Source organism: Ambystoma mexicanum, chromosome 7q, assembly GCF_040938575.1.
Source record: "Ambystoma mexicanum isolate Mex_15411 chromosome 7q, UKY_AmexF1_1, whole genome shotgun sequence".
In the NCBI taxonomy this organism is placed as follows: Eukaryota; Metazoa; Chordata; class Amphibia; order Caudata; family Ambystomatidae; genus Ambystoma; species Ambystoma mexicanum.
In genome coordinates this window covers 847,936,321-847,949,435 of record NC_090941.1, presented here as the reverse complement: position 1 = coordinate 847,949,435, position 13,115 = coordinate 847,936,321, and the positions used below count along the sequence as shown (strand labels likewise).

General features: G+C 46.6%; 1 protein-coding gene across 1 annotated transcript in view; it reads left to right on the top strand.

Moving 5' to 3' along the window:
• Nucleotides 1–13,115, top strand: part of HEPHL1 (hephaestin like 1) — a 537,160-nt gene that overhangs the window by 430,333 nt on the left and 93,712 nt on the right. The window lies entirely within an intron of this gene.

Below are 13,115 nucleotides of genomic sequence, written 5' to 3'. Positions count from 1 at the left end.
CTTCGCCAACACCTAATGGGAGGTTGAGGAGGTGTGTGCAGGTGTTGTGAGCAGGGTAGGGTTGGCACCGCGATTGGGGCTGACCACCAGCAAAGTAGTATGGCAGGATGCAGGTCTGGGTTAGCACAAGGTGAACAGTGAGGCACAGGAGAGCCGGGTATGAGCAGGAGGTTCTGAATGCTTGTCTGACTGAGAAGGAATCAGTAATTCTGTATACCTAGGAGTAGGTAGTTCCCAGAATTCCTTTTTCCTGATTGGTCAGGATGCACTCAGTATTCTGGAAAGGGTGCTGAACCGGAATAAAGATGTGTGTCCCTAAAAATAGGCAAAGCACAGAGTAATACCACACTTCTCACGCTGCCTTCGGAGGGTTGAAACAGTATTATGAAAATGTCATTACAAAATCCTCAGAGCAAAGACTAAGCAGACCTTCTGTCCCCTCAATGCAACTTTAATGCCCAATCTAAATAGGGCCCTGAACGTATTCCTGAGATCCAGATGTAATGATGACGTATGTATGCAGTTTATTTATATGACACTGGCCTATCTAGATATCAGCCGAGCTCTGTACAACTTTGGGAAGAGCACAAACGAGAATGGGGATTGGGAGGGAGGGCGCAGTGAGCCTTGATGTCAATTACTGGCTGGGTCGAAACCTATCGTCTGGCAAACATACATCTACGACATGGTTTTGTTTGACCGAACACTGATAGGGCTACAGAGGAGAATTGAGGTATTATGTAAACATGCAGATAGAAGTGACTTGATTATAAACATGAAAACAAACTAAGGTAATGACCATCAATCCGAATAGAAATAAAAGAAAAAATAAAGGCAACTTCTGCTGGAAGATAAACAAGGAGATGGTAGCAATAACTAGAAAATGCCAGCACTTGGCGTGTTGCTATTATTGATTCTCTTAAATCGATAGTTAGCCCATGACACCATGGGAAAAGTCGAAAGAAAATGTGATATGATAAAGAAAATGTTTCCCAGCAATGTGGATACTCTATAGAAGGAATACTGGAAGTATATAGAACTAGTATTGCCCCTTGTGCATTGTACGTGCTAGAAATATACTTGAACAAAGGGACCCAATGGCTCTCGAAGCTAGAAGGAAGATTATGGCAATCCACCCTGTGTCTTTCTAAATCCGCCCTGATCGAGGCCATACGAAGCGAACTTGGACTTATGTCATTACAGACCAAGAAATGGCGAAAGCAGTACATCTCTTGAAAATGCTCATGGATAAAGAATTGTGTTCATCGACATACTCAAACTTTGCAGAGGCACTGGAAAGCAAACTGGCCAAATAAATCTTAAAACCCTGGCTGATGGATGTCTTTTTAGAGGAGATAGATGTCAAGATAGAGCCTCAATTTAACCTAGGCATTACTGAGAAGGAAATCAAACAAAAGGTTCAAATTTAGGACAGAAATAGCAGTATGACCGAATTGGGCAGAAAGTCCCAATTTGTAAATTACTTAAGACAGAGCTTCCCACCGGGAGCCCCCTTCGGATATGTAATGAAGATTAATAACCCCTAAGTCAGATGGTGTGTACTACAACATCGGCTGGAGCAGCTACCTACCAGGTAATGGACAGGAGCTTGGGACCCTACTTCTTGGCAGGAGTGTTTATGTAGGTTCTGCAAACAGGAAATGGAGGCAGCAAGACATCTATTGGCAAGCTGTCATAAACTCAAAGAATTATACAGCAGAGATTATAAAGAGTATATATGCCTAGATAATCTGCAAAGTGATCAGGCGTGGCCATATATACATTCTGGAAAAGTAAGGTATTACATTGTTGTACTTTTTTATACCTGGAGTCTTTTAAATAAAAATATAAACAAACCTACCAAACTCTTAACACATTTTCTAGAGAGATGGTGATAGTACGATTTTGAAGTTATTGCATATGTTATTGAAGAGGGAGTCGGGATCCTGGGGGCACCCTCCACCCCATCAAGTTCATGATAAGACGGAAAGCCCACAACCACCCATTCTATTTCAGACGAATCCCAAATGCACCAATGATTGACAAATACACAGAGAGGTACCCTCTCAGTCAGCCACACAGAGCAAGTCTGGTACAAATATATCCATGCCTGGGAGAAGGGCCTGAGACCGTGGTCAGAGACACCTATATGGACAGCCTTGACTAAGCACCAAGGAGCCATGTTACTGACCTCATTAGAAACACCACGAAATAGCAGCGTTGGACATGAAGCACACATACAGTCCGCACTGCACCACAAAAACATACACCCAAATACATGAAGAGCATGAGTGCACAGTTCTATAGAGGACAGATACATGTACATATTATCATTGCTTTTATTATTATGTCATAAGCCAAATGCAGTAACGCGGAAACCACAAGGCACAAGAGATCCTGAGCGAGCTTGCTGATGCTTGAAGCCAATAGTTGCATGGACATAACACAGGTGCATATGGAACCTGATTGAACCACGCATAGCTAACCCATAGGGAATGAAGTAGAACATGGATAATGTAGTAACCGCATTATAAGGTTTAGGAAAACTATAGCAGGCCTCAAATCCCTCAGCAAGAGACGAACAGAGCTGACTAAGGTTGGACAGAGTAGCAAGACATGTGGGACAAGGCCCACAGCCAAAGCCACTAGGTATGAAGACATTCCAATCCACAGACGACCAAGGGACCAGCTGCAAGGAAACAGAATACATCCTCATGATTAGGCGCTACAGAGCTCGATTTTGTGTTATCTAAACATGTTGTAAATCCGAATGAAACAGTCTTCCACGGTGGGAAAGAGAAGCCAGTCCCAGCAGCTAGATGCCAATTGCACCAAGTGTTTCTACCGTTAGGAGAATATTCTCATAAGCCACAGTTGGTGTACACAAGTTACAATGAAGACACATAATAGTTCACATTACCTTGAAAAGGTACTAAGTGAGCTGAGAACTTGTTTGAGTCCAGGGCCTAGGGGGAGATCAACTCTAGCCAATCACAGTTTAGTATCCAATGGGAGGATGGCAATGGACAAGAACCAATGGTGTCCCACTACTCTGCAACAATTTAATAGATAGTGAATTGGAGATGGGACAGGCCAGCCACCGGAAATGTAAGCGCCAGTAGAATAATGTGTAGGTGACGATATAGGTTATTAGACTCCCGATGGCCAATCCCTCACACCGATAGGTTTTTGGAGAAGTGCCCAAGTGATGACAGAGAAGTGATGTAATTTTAGAGTGAAACTGGCCTAGAATCCACCTTTGTTCTTGTATTGATCCCTGTTGGTTTTATTTGTAATAAACCGTAGTTTGAACTTGCCATTGACTGAGTCCTCTGTGTATACTGGGGGGAGGGAGTTGGGCTCTCCAAGTCCGCAGACTTCCAGCATCACTCTGGCATACCTGGGAGTTTGTCCCAACAAGTTGGTAGCAGAGCTGATGGTTGGCTGCGACAGGCTGGCACAAGGTCATCTCCTCCACTGCCGAAACTGCAAGGCTGCAGGACCCTCACATATTTCGAGAACATGGGGAACGCGTACCTGTGGCAAGGTTGTCGGGAGCCAGCGTGGAAGATTTCCTGCCCGAAGTCAGCGAGGAGTCCAGGCAGACCAGGACGGGGAAGTGGGCACTTTCTGGGGCACATGGCAGCTGAGCAGCAGTAGCAGACCACAGAGTGTAAGTATTGACCCCAGTCGAACAACAGCTGTGGGTGTGAGGGAGGGTATTGAATATTGTGGAGTATTGTTTAGTATTGTTGTGTATTGTTAAAGTATTGTCAAAGTTAGTATGGAAAGGAGCAAAGGTAGATGTTCCTTTTCTATGTTTAGGGCACATTTGAGTTTAGAGGTAAACCGTCCTGGTGAATGACATTGACACGAGGGCTCGGATGGCAGATGTTATTTAAATAGGGGATTTCCTGTGGGTTGGGAGTTTTAGCTCGGGTCATAGATGACCGTATCTCTGTAAGGTTTAGCAAGGTAGCTGGCCTAGATTGCGGAAGGTGATTCGACTGGTTAAGTCTTCTGGAGTGGGACATTTTGTACACTAGGCGACGCAGCGGGTACAGTTCGATCACAAGAGAATATTGGTATACTCTGCCTGGAGGCGGGGGGGGGCAGCTGTGAGGTTTTTGTGTATTTTAGGAGTAACTGGCTGCAGTCGTGTGCGTGCAGTATTTGATTGTTCAGCATTGCCTTGTTTATTAAATTGGTGACACCACCCAAAGGTTTGCACAATAGGACACGGATAGCATGAGACGCTGAGGAGTTAGCATTGGAAATTCGAGATTGGCAGACAAGGTGAACAAGTGGCGGTGCGCGGAAGGTGCATGTGCAAGATTGTGGGTGTGCCTGAGGAGGCAGTGACAGCGGAATTGTAAAACGGTGGTGTGGAGCATGCCTGATAAGTTGTGGAGCCAGAGAGGCTCGTAGTAACCTGAAAAGTATTATTACATTGTACCTTTCTCCCTAAATAGCGGATTTGCGAAACCCTCGACTTGAGGTCAGGTTAAAGACAAAAGCAAGAAAATGTATGTGGAGAAGTGCGAGGGTGATGCGCCCCTCCAGCACCTGTGTAAGACACTCCCACCCTACAGGGAAAGAATATGTAAATATAGCATAGAATGGTCCAAAAGCACTGAGGGAAAGTTAACTAAACCATGGCCACCTTGCAGGAGTTTCTCCAAAGACGTGCAGCATTCACTACCGACGCACATACAGGGTGCCTATAAAGGGAAGAAGCTGGCAAGCCGTATGGCAATATTCGAGCTTTGCAGGATGTTTCTGGAGGGCAAGGGGGGTGAAACAAAGCGTAGGTGGATGCTGAGCCAGAAAGAGATGAAGGCGCCAGGGGCTCCTCCCTCCACTCCCCCCCATGTCCCTACGAGTGTGGCCTCAGATGACACAGACGATGAGCAAGGGATGCACCTGTTACAAGAAGTAAGAGCATTACGGGAATTGAGAGTTGCAGATGTGTATTCAAACCCGACATATAAGAAGCCTCCACGGAAGAGGGGCTGAGGGGTGCAGAGCAGCCAGCTACTGAACAAGAGATCAGCTGGGAAGGGGCTTGGTGGCATAGCCATAAACAAATGGATAGGAGGACAGATGCTCTTTAAATTAGAAGGGAAGACCGATGCGGAGACAGAGCAGGCAACTAAGGCAATGGAAGGTCTGAAGGGGAGTGGTGGAGAACCGGATTGGGTTGAAATAGTAGCGGAAGCGGACAGAATGGAGAAAGAAAGAGAGGAGAAACTAGAGAGGGAGGACTGGGAAAGAAGATAGGAGAGATTGCAGAAAGAAAGAGGAGAGAATAGAAAGATATTGCAGAGAAATGAAGAGAGGAGTGGGAGCAATGGGATAGAAGGATAAAGGAAGTAGAGGAGCTCTAGAGGTGAAGGGAAGTAGCAGAGCAGGAGAAATGCAAGTTGATTGAGAGGGAACAGAGGAAGCTACAAGTGAACAGATTGGCAAGGGAGCACACGCGCAAGGAGGACAACGAGCGAGCAATAAAAGCGGTAAGGACACAATGGACAGTGGAAGTGACAGACATTAGGAGGGCAGACGTGCAGAGCCAGATAGCACAAGCTCACGGGAGAGGTGCACAACAGAGAGGGCAATAACAGGCCTAAGGTCCTGCGGGGGGAGGGGCAGCAGATATGACTTAAGGGAGATCGACCTTAGCCTGAAACCTAACACGGACATGACAACCAGGAGACTGAGCTTTGCAGATGACTTTTGTAGTAACATGGGCTTGCAGTCATACAGTGAAGGATGGAACAGTGGGGATGGGCGGGGGAGGCACGTTGGCTCCAGTCCATGTCACCCGCTTGGCAGACAAGCGGGTGACATGGGAGCACGGGACACATACAGAGGGAGTAGGAGGAGGAAGCTTGGATGAGCAGGCATGGCTGGTGAATGACTTGCGCATTCTCAGTGAAGTCACTTCATATGTGCACCGGCTTGAAGATCTCCCAGGACGAAGAAAGGGGGAGACATTGCTTAAGGGGAAGACTAATGTGGGGGAACATGACGACAGTGTCTGGATACCCATATCAGACCCAATAGATGTGTACACGGGCATCGAAAGAGAGAACAGGCAAGTGAGACTGACTAGAAGGCGGGGTTTACACAAATGCCCTTACTGGAAAGGGGAGGGGTGCGACCTCAGTACATACCATGGAAACACACTGACAAGGAGAATGTGAGGTGTAGGTTGCCATCGTTAACCGCGTGTGCTGGGAAATGGATTTACGAAATGGAGAGAATGACCGCACGAAATAGGTTAGCAGTGGGAGATGTAATGGGGCTACTAGTGGTGATCCTCGTGGACCCTGCTGATGACATATGGAAGTGGGCAGGGTTCCCTGGGGTGACAACCCAAAACACGGCGCACAATGGTTTGCCTTTTGCAAATTACAGAGCAGCCGTATGGCGAGCACTAAGGATACAATACCCAGACACGATAGTCATTGGGGCAATTATGTCCCACAAAACGAGGAAGATGAAGAGACTTTCCAGTACATTCAGGAGATTCAAGAGCTTTGGTGCCTTGAAAATTGAGAACTGTGGGATAAAACAGTAGCAATATTCTATCACATACTATGCCAGGGGCTGCCAGAGACCATTCAGAAACACTTAAGTTGGTAGGCATGGAAGCAAAAAGTTGGCCAGAAATACAGCTCACAATAGTTCACCATTGCAGGCTATGGCAAGAGAAGCTTAAGAAAAAGGCAGAGAACAGGAAGATAGATGAAGCAAAGCTAGTACAGAAAAGATTATGGAGTATTCAATGGAAGGGGCGGTTCTAACTAGCCCCACCATACAGGGGACACAGCGGCAACCGCAGCAGTTCACACCGCCCATGGGGGGAGGGTTCATGGGGCCGAGGAACACAAAGCAAGGGTTTCGAGGAAGAGGGGGCAGTCGAGAGGACGCGGTTTGGACCACAGATGCATCATAACCAAAGGGGTTTCCCACAATGGTTTCAGGGATATGGGCAGGTGCACCAGGTCCCATGTGATTTTTCAGGGGTTTTCCAAGGGAGGGAGCCACCGCAGTGCTGGACATGTGGCAGATAGTACAGATCTCGAGAGTGTGTAGGAGCAGGGAGATGCAGCAGAATTGGGGAACACATGGCCAGCAGTCATACCAAGGGTATCGGGACGACTACTACATACAAGACCAGCAGCAGCAAAGGCAGATACAGGGCACACACCAACAGGTGCCACAAGTACAGTTACAAGCACCACAGATGCAACCGCAGATAACACAGATGCAAGCCCCCTGTACCACAGTATTTGTAAACACCACAGATTCGAGGGAGCACACAGCAATTGCCACAGATAAAGAGCAATGACGCAGCAGCAAATGTGGGTGGACTCCATGGCAACAGTTCCGGTTAGACATCTGGGAGGAGTTACCATGGTGGGAAACGACTCCTTTACTGGGAATGGATGTCCTTCTACCCTCAGTTGGACAGCCCACAGATGGACTTGATGTTTTCCATCCTTTCGATCACACCATCGGAGGAACCTCGCATAGGGGTGGTGGTAGGTAGACTTTTTTGCTTTCTTCTAGACACAGGAGCGACTAGGTCCTAGATTCAGGAACAAGCATTTAAATTGTCAGGCGATGCCATGAACACTCAAGGATTCTCTGGGGCTCGGAAAGTGGTTCCTTTCACAGACGAGATCTCACTTTCTATAGAAGAACGTGATCTGTCTCTGCTTTAGTCTACTCTCATAGATACCTGCAAACCTAATGGGACGAGATATTATGAGCAGACTGAATAGAACTATTTAATTGACAGACAAGGGAATAGTCTGCTCAACACCAGGAATACACATGCCCAATGTAAGAGAAATCATCTGAGCATTTTGTGGACGGAGGGTACAGAGGGGGGTGCCCGTGGATGAGGAGATGTTCCAGTACGGGACTGCCATTGCTATTGCATGGCTCCCAGGGATTGCAGGGAAGCTGTGGTGCATTCCAAACGAGTATCTCTTCAGACCTGTGATACAATTAGATGCGGAAGAGGGAACCATAGTGCCAATAGAAATTGAGGCAGTGATGGCAAGAGAGGACTGGATAGTGGTACATGGGATGGACGAGCATGGAGAGCAGTGATCGCAGTGGCAGAAGGGTCCAGGTTGACCACAGTGATGGACAAACAGCTATTCGGGGAAAAGAAGTTAGAGACGGAGATGGTGTTCGAGATGAGTGTGACTTACTGGTTAAGGATACACTACAGGGAGGTACCACAGAAGATGGCAATGGCGCTGGAAGCACCACCCCCATTCTGTGAGGAGTATCTGGCCAAGGTGCCCAGCACCATACGGACAGCACGTCCCTATGATGTGGGGCTCTTAAGAAGCACAGGGGGAGTGAAGATAAAACTGAAGCCAGGAGCAATTTCACCAAGAGTGAAACAGTACCCACTCACAAAAGAGGCAGATGAGGGTATTTATGAGACCATTGCAGCACTAATGGAGAGAGGCATTCGAGTCCCCATGTAACATGGCGCTGTGCCCATTGAGAAAGGTAAAAGGGGGTTGGACCAGGTCTTAAGGCCGCTTAACCACACTGTAGAAGCAGAGTAGCCTTTGGTTGCAAATCCAGTGACAATCCTATGCAGCATTCTGGTGGAAGCTGCCTGCTTTACAGTCATTGGCCCTCATTAGGGCCCTGGCGTTAAGGGGTTAACGGCACCGTAAAAGGCTACGGCGCCGTTAACCCCTTAACGCCTTACTACAAGGTCCCTTTGCGGCACCCGACCTGAACGGCTGGTCTGGACCAGCTGTTAAAGTAGGGACCCGCAAAGGGACCTTATGGCAATTACGGTACCGCAATTTGCGGTACCGTAATTGCCGCCTTACCCATTCCCTCTGAGCCCTATGGGGAAAAAATGGGAATGGGGAAGGGCCATGGAGAAAGGGGGAATTACCGCCCCGCTAACCTTGGAATGGGGTGGTAATTCCCCCTTTCTCCATGGCGGACTCCGGCATGGACCATGGCGCTAATAGCACCATGGTTTAGCACCGGAGTCCTAATGAGGGCCATTAACTTCAAGAATGCATTCTTCTCAGTACCATTACACCCAGACTCACAAGATTTGACTTCCTTTATGTATAGAAACCAGATTTGGAAACATACAAGTCTTCCTCAAGGGTACTGCAAGTCACCATCCATCTTTAACGGAATGATACAGATGGACTTGTGCAATATACAGATGGAGAGCATATTATTACAGTACATAGATGACATTTTGATTTGCAGCAAGACAGAAGATCAGTGTAAACAGGACACATTGCACATGTTGACTTTGTTAGCTGACAATGGATACAAGGTGGAAAAGGCCAAGTTATAGTAATGTCAGTAGAAAATGCTGTACATTGAGCAGACAATCTCACAAAATGGCTGACAGATTACCCCAGAAAGAGCAGAGACAATATGCAAGACAGCTAAGCCCATGGCAGTGAGAGAAATGCAGCAGTTCTTAGGGTTTCCATGTCGGACAGGTGGTTCCAGACATTCTACCCCTCGAGCCTGACAGCACGGTCTGCCACCTTTTCCACAGTGTGAGGACCAGTAAATCTTGGTGTGTTCCACCGGCGGAGGAAATTCTGCAACAACACTAAGTCCCCCACATTCACTTGTCTCTTGGGTTCTAAGTCTCTTGGTACATTGTTGCAGTTGTTCTCTCCGTTGTCTTCTGCCCCCCCGGTGTCGTATCTGGTGAGCGATAAGAGGCAGTAGCAATCGAGGAAATGTATTCATACATCTCTTGTCCTAACACGTCTGCACTACTCTCTTGTGGGATGAGCCAGTGGGAGTTGCATGCACCGTCCTGTCACCACCTCATGGGGCGTTAAATGATGGTCAGACCCAGGCTTATTGCGTAATGCAAACAAAGCAAGAGGCAAGCAGTGCAGACAACATTTCTTTGTGCTCTGCTGTGTTTTGGCTATATTCAGACGTTCACACATCCTATTTGCTTGCGGGTGGTATGCACAGGCGAATTTGTGTTGAATGACCAGCAACGTGGTGATGTGCTTGAACATTTCATTGGCGAAGTGAGGGCCATTGTCAGCCTGCAGGACTTCACACACGCCCCATCTAGGGAATACTCACACACGCCCCATCTAGGGAATACTTCCCTGACCAAGAGTCTGACCGCTCTGTGGGCGTCAGGATGAGAACAGGGACCTGCCTCAATCCACCTGGAGAATGGCTATACAACCACTATCATGTACCAGTATCCTTGGCAAACTTGGATCATGTCAACGAAGTCGACATGTAAATGCTGAAAGGGGCCTACTGGCCGAAGTATGGCTCCCCTCACAACCCTCAGGGTATGCCCTGCTGTATATTGCTTGCATGTCAAACAGTTGCATACCAATTCAGCCACGTGTTCTGCCAAATTAGGACAGAACCATGTTTCTCCAATGCGGGCAGCAATTACCTCTTTTCCTCTGTATGTTGGGTGGTGCAGTTGTGCCAGTGCAGTGTTCAGTAATGCTAGTGGTATGACCACTTTCCCTGTGTTTTTCTGCCGCCATATGGCATCTGTTCGAGATACTGTGCATCCCCTCTTAGTCCACAATTCCTTCTCTTCCCTGGGTTCAGCTTCCTGCAATTCCCTAATTGGTGTTTCTGGCAATGCATTGTACCCTTCCTTTAGTACCATGTTCCTGGCGTAATCTCGAGCATTTGATGCGGTCTCCACTTCTAGTAGGTCTACAAAATAGGCCGCGCATTTTGCTTCCAAGTCTGCTGCTTCGTTCCCCTTGAGATGGGATCCTCCCCTCGAGTGTGTGCTTCGCACTTGGCTATCTTTACCTTTGCAGCGTACTCAATAACATCAATCAGTTTTCCCAACAGAAATGTGTGTTGTACTGGTGTTCCATCTGCCCTCCTGAAGCATCTCCTAGTCCATCGTGCCAATCCTGAGTGCACTGTGGACATAACATAGGCAGAGTATGAGTAAACTGTCACTACTTTTTCCTTGCTGTGCTCCAATGCTAGTATTGAGGCCACTAGTTCTGCTGCTTGTGCTGAATAATGAGATGGTAATCGTGCACTGGCTACTACCTCACTTGTTCCCTCTTCTCTTAACCTCACCACTGCAGTTCCTGTATGTCTGACTCCATCTGTCTGATCGATTGTTGACGACATGTCAATGTACAGCACATCTGCCCCCTCAATTGTGCCCTCATGTACTTCGCAAGTGTCACTAAATGCCTGTATGTTTTCTGCGTAATTGTGTGCATAGTCTTGTTCTTGTAGGACGTCTTTTAGAAAATTTGCTGGGTTGGCACGTCTGCACCTCACTATCTTCAGTGAAGCGTTCGATAGTATCACTTCATACCCTGATGCTCTGTGTCATCAGTGTGCTTTTTTGCTTCTGTAGTATCGCAAAAAGGGCGTGCTCCACTTAAAGAGCGGTAATGCACCGCATGGTGAGTGCTGCTGATTTATCCACCACGAATGCGGCAGCAGCCAAAGCTTGTTCGCACTGGTAATGTCCTCTCATTATTGGGTCAAGCTTTCCTCTGTAGTAGGCTATGGCTTTGTGCCCCAAGCTTGTCTTCTGTGTCAGTACTGCTTTCATCGCCACACCATCAGTGTGTGAGAACAAAGAAACAGCCTTCTTGCAGTCTGGGATCCATAACACTGGGGCTGTGCATATTTCCTCATTCAGCAATTCAAATGCATCAGTCATCTCTGTGGTCCATGTCAGTGTCTTGTGTGCCTTCTGTGCTTCCTGCAGAGCGCCCATTTAGAGGCCTTGTGTATGTACTGTAGTCAAAAACCCATGCTCTGCAGTATTGATCCCTGTTGGTTTTATTTGTAATAAACCACAGTTTGAACTTGCAGTTGACTGAGTCCTCAGTGTATACTGGGGAAGGCGAGTTGGGCTCTCCAAGTTTGCGGACTTCCAGCATTGCTCTGGCATACCTGGGAGTTTGTTCCAACATTATGGATTTCAATACTGAATAAGGATGTAAGTTGTATGTGCTATGATATGGAAATTAATTGTATTATTATATTAAGCTGTAATAGTTAAAAATGTAATTTTTGCTTTTCTATTTTTAATGCATGTTTTTCAAGGTTATATTGTAACTGTAAACACTAAATAAAAAAATGTAAAGAAGTAACTGGCTGTCAGCCGTCATTTTAGTTACTTAAATGCCAGGCTTTTTTGTTCCTTCCTAAAGTGTACAATGGAGGTGGATGTTAGTTAGGTTATCAACTTAATTGTCCAGATTTGTAGTCGGGGCCTCATGCCAGTGGTTAGCCCATTAATAATAGATTCTAAGTTTTGCATCTAAGGTAGGTAAGTTACTGACATAAAGTGGTTTTCCAAGGATCATATAAAGTGTTTAGTTAGGAAACTTGGATCAAAACTGTTTCCTACTTCTAGTGCCAGCAGCATAACACCATACCATATCCACCCCTAATCGTATATTTACACATGTGGTGGGACAACACATTTTATTAGACCCGTTGTGAATGTGTGGTTGTATTGTGCTCTAGGATGGTTTAAATTATGGTGTACAAGGTTACGTAATGGGAAGATTGTGAATGATGATTTCTCAAAGTTCTGAAAAACGCATACACCTAAGTAGCTGTTGAAAAAGCTGTCAAATGAGAACATCTTTAAAGACAGAAAGGTAAATTCCCATAGAATCGTTAAGGGTGCTTGGTAGCCGTGCATTAAGCACATGTGAATGGGGAATATTGTGGAAACCATAAACCATACACCTTCTCACCAGTCACAAGTAAACATTCTATACAAAAGGCAAAAGCCTGAGGTGGAAAGTTTAAAGGAAGGCAAAAATAGCGTGTATGTTACAGGTATTTCTGGCCTCTTTTGTTGGGATGCTCTGGATCGCATGAGACACGCAAGAGAAGGCACACTCACCTAAGGTCAGAGGAGACACCACATTCTCTAATGTGAGACTTGTTAGTCCGGAGGGACGAAACTATCCATTTGTTTTTCTAGTTGTCCAGAGTGAGAGCAATGCTGTATTTAAAGGGTTGTGGAGCCATGTTGAAGTGGACTTCACAAGTAGCCTGTGTTGGTTCGTGAGCATGTGACGCAATGAATGTCCTGC